Source organism: Penaeus vannamei, chromosome 18, assembly GCF_042767895.1.
Source record: "Penaeus vannamei isolate JL-2024 chromosome 18, ASM4276789v1, whole genome shotgun sequence".
Taxonomy (NCBI): domain Eukaryota; kingdom Metazoa; phylum Arthropoda; class Malacostraca; order Decapoda; family Penaeidae; genus Penaeus; species Penaeus vannamei.
The window spans coordinates 24,436,657-24,441,656 of NC_091566.1; positions in this window are offsets into that span (position 1 = coordinate 24,436,657).

Sequence of the window (5,000 nt, forward strand, 5' to 3'; positions counted from 1 at the left end):
AAAAATACCCTCTCATTAGATTAACATTCGTTTTCATAATTTCTAAACCTCTGGGGTCATCCTCCTCGGGCCAAGTAAAACGATGATCTCTGTGAAGACTTTTTCAAATGCACTGGTTAGGAATCATTGGTATGCGACCTTTTACAAGCAAGTTAACTGAGATGGAAAGTAATAATGCTAATTATTATGATCATATTACAGAGGATAGTTATGATGATGAGTATAGTGAAGGTGATTATGGTGATGATGATGATGGTGACGATGAGAATAAAAAAAAAAAATATGAACAATGATAATAATAACAATATCATTAACAAAAATATTAGAAAAACTAATAATAGTAGTAGTAGAGGTAATAATGATAATGGTAGCTGTAGTAGTGACAGTGGAAGTAGTAATAATAATGGTAGTAAAATTAGCAATAGTGGTAGTAACAGTAGCAATAGTACTTGGTATTGTAGTCATAGGTATGGGTATAGTTATTGCTGTACTACTACTAGTATTAATATTATTGCTACTAACACTGATGCCAAAAATAATGATTATAATATTGATAATGGTAACAAAAGTGATAACAATAACAATACTATTACAAATAAACACTCATTACCATCAATATCATTATGATTGTCATCATCATTATCATTATTATTTTCTATTACTATGATGGTAATGATCGTAATGGTATTGTTCATATTATTAATCGATTTACAAATGAGTCATTGCCTATGACATTTATTAAGTCATCGTGAAATCTATCTATCATGCTGAATTATTTAGTTTATTCCTCTTTGCAACCCAACCTTCAAAGACAAGAATGGTCACTTTTTCTCCTTTTTATTTTCAGATATTTTGCAGCAATTTTCCTTCTCTGATTCTTTTTAGAAATTGAATTTTTCTTCCAGCGCTTCTGAAGCTTCCTTTATTACCTATGTAAATGCCAAGATCTTTTCATTTCATATAGATTTACCAATTTCGAGGATACAACTAAACAAATTAAGAACCATTAATAAACAGTTTATTCACACACTAAAATGTAATTCACAAAAAAAATAATAATTTTACAATGTCCATTCAGTTTAAAAATAAATACAAAAATCACATTCCTTTTCATTTGGGTCAATAACAGTGTTCACAGTCCAGCAAAGCCCACGGAATCTTGATTCATTGTAGTGGTCACGTGAACTTGAATATTCCTCCAAGTTGATAAATAATAATTAAAATGAAGCCTCCGTGCCTGGCCCTTGGCAACAGTAGGTTCTGCAGCCTGTCAAAGAATATATATGCACTGCATAAACCAAATCTCATACATAAAAATAATATCCAGAAAAGAAATAATACGGGGAAAGCACCTCACCTCACGTCAGTGGTCGGGTCGAGCGAGGATCCCCCGTACCCACAACCCCACACCAAGGTTCCCGAGCGAACCCGGATTCGACTACAGGATTCGACCCCGAATCCTTGAAGCGCCACGTACGTAGGCGAAACAAATACATGCATACATGCCATAGAAACTAAACAATAGCCGGATTTCTTCACAACCTACATATATATATATATATATATATATATATATATATATATATATATATATATATATATATATATATATATATATATATATATAACAGGTAATGTATACAGGTATGTATATAACTTTGTTACCTTGAATTAAACCTAAAAGGACTATCAAAACACGGAAAAAATTAAATGAATGTTTTATTTTTCACATGCATTTGGAATCAGAGACAAATTAGGAAATTGGAGAACCGTCCAAAAGACATCGTTAATAAATCCTAAGGCGCTTTTTTGACGGCAAGATACTTCAAGGTCTTGATTTTTTTCGGAATTTCTTGGTCTTTGTAACCAAACCAAGCATTTTTGAAGTACCTGCAGAGGAAGCTTGCTACAGTTTCATGACGTCACACTTGTAAACAAACCGCCAGCATGGCCGACAGAAATGAGTGATATTGATGAAATTCACTTATTAAATTACATTTTTGTCACAAACAGATGCTAACCAGAAGTATCATCTAACTATAATTGCTTTATGGTCCTCCTAGAAATGTCTGAAAAAAGAACTTCCTCTGATATTTTCATTCTAAACATTTGGAAGAAGAAATTAATGGCATAAATTATCCTTTTATCCTGTTCCCCTAAAATGTGTTTACGTTTTATTTTTTCTAGTTATACATTAACTTCTGTGCTAAATGGTATGTAAGTTATTAGATTACTTCTTTCCTTTATCAAGTTTATCAAATCCTCCTGGTTAAATTTACTGATATTACTAACCGCGTCCAGTCTGATTTCTTCTGCGATTCCTTGTCACCCACTACGAATGTGGATAAGTCTTTACATGTTGCGGTAGGTTGTAGACTTTTATAGCAGACTGCACGTTCGGACTGTTGGCAAACCGTCTCTCGTCAAAAATGCACCTCAAGATAAAATTGTCATAAAAAAAAAATCTATTTCCCGGATAGTTATCCCCTCATCCCCCCCCCCCCCCAAAAAAAAAGTAAAAATACCCTTTGATGTAGATTTCATTTTTAAAAGGGTATAAAGAATTTTCAGTTTGAAGATTACTGCTTATGATTTCCCTCTCATACACATGTCCTTGTTCCATATATTTTTTTAGATGACTGAACCAATTAATTTCCATTTTTGAGGAATAGAGCGAAGTACAGAATAATTACTTTGTTATACAATAGTGCAATGCGCAATTTTCTATGTAGAGAAATTGATTTGTTTTTAAAATTCTTCATAAACAGCAATTTACCAACAAATCAGAAAGGGGCGGAGCTAATTGACGTCACATATGGTCATCCTAAAATTCAACCAATCACGTCCGTCCTCCTGGCCTACAGCATTACTTCATTGTCATCCACGCATATGTCGATGTTTTTATTAATCCAGAATTTGGGATATCCACAGCATGAATGTATCCTCCGATTGTATGCGCAATGTGAAATTAGAACACAATCAGGATTTTAAGTACAGTTTTACCACAAAAATAATGTCTCAAGACCAATAAAGAAAATGCAGAGGAACCTTCCCCTTCTATCCTGATGTAAAAAAAAATAGAATATTGCGATTATAATTACTTATTGTATAATATGATTATTTATGGAGATACCCCCATTAACATAATGGTACGTTATATTATGAGGTTACAATCAGTGTTACCGAATCAAAAGTGAAACCTAGGAACAGAACCAGACGAAATTATGGAAATCTTGTTAATCATAATTTTGTTTACACGTACTTATTGGCTTACTCATCAAAATCAGAACGTAATCATTAAAGGTGCTGTCACACTAGCACTTTTTCTGTCAATTTTTTGACAATTTTATTTAACTTAAATACAAACATTCTCGAATATAGCTCTTGATCTGACTATGCTTGGCTGAAAAAGTTGACGGAAAGGTTTTCAGACGGAAACGATCATTATCGTCTGACTGGAAAATCGACAATTCGCTCAAAAATTGACAAAATTTCAGAAAATTGTCAAAAAAATTGACGGAAAAAGTGCTAGTGTGACGGCACCTTAAGGACTAACTCTTAGAATTTCCATCACAATCCGTCGGTAATTCATAGATTAATCTTGCTGACAGACATACCAATTAAAACGGGAATGATTAATTGCTAGATAATGCAAAAAAAAAGGATACGAATAATACTGATTGCAAAAACAATAATTAATGTAACAAAATAAATAATGAAAATAGTAATAATGATAATAATGATAGCATAATATTTATGATAATAATAATAATGATTAAAATTATCATCATTATAATAAGCATAGTCATAGTAATGGTAATAAAAAGGTAATGATTACAAAGAAAGATAATGATTGTAGTATTGATAATACTACTAACATTACGATGAATATAGAAATAATAATAACAGTAATAACAGTTAAAAGTTATTATAAAAAATACGATGATTAATAAAAAGACAATAATGATGATAAGTATGGTATTAGCAAAAACGGCAACAATTATAATAATAATGAAAATAGTAATAGTAATAATATTGATGATAATAATATTGATAAAGATAATCATAATCATAGTGATCTAAATTAAAATAATGATAATAATAATGATGATAATAATAATAATGATAATGATAATGATAATGATAATGATAATAATAAAAAAAAAAAAATAATAATAATAATAACAATAATAATAGTAATAATAATGGTAAGAATGATACTAATAATGACAATAGCAATTACAATAATAATTACGAGAAGCATAATAATATGATAATGATGATAATTATAACATTGCCAATAACGGGAAAAGTGTTGATAATAAAAATAGTAATACAAGATGATAATAAAAATAGTAATACAAGATGATAATAAAAATAGTAATACAAGATGATAATAAAAATAATATTAAGAATGATAATAAACATAGTAGGAATAATAATGATAATGACAATAATATGAAAATAATGATAATGGCAATGACATAGAAATAATAATAATAATAATAATAATAATAATAATAATAATAATAATGATGATAATAATAATAATGATAATAATAATAATGATAATAATAATAATGATAATGATGATAATAATAATAATAATAATGATAATGATAATGATAATGATAATGATAATGATTGATAATGATAATGATAATGATAATGATAATGATAATGATAATAATGATAATAATAACAATAATAATAGTAATAATAATGGTAATAATGATACTAATAATGACAATAGTAATTACAATAATAATTACGAGAAGCATAATAATATGATAATGATGATAATTATAACATTGCCAATGACGGGAAAAGTGTTGATAATGAAAATAGTAATACAAGATGATAATAAAAATAGTAATACACTGATAATGATAATGATAATGATATTAATAATTATAATGATGATGATGATAATGATAATGATAATGATAAAAATAATTATTATTATTGTTATTATTATTATTATCATTATTATAGGAATA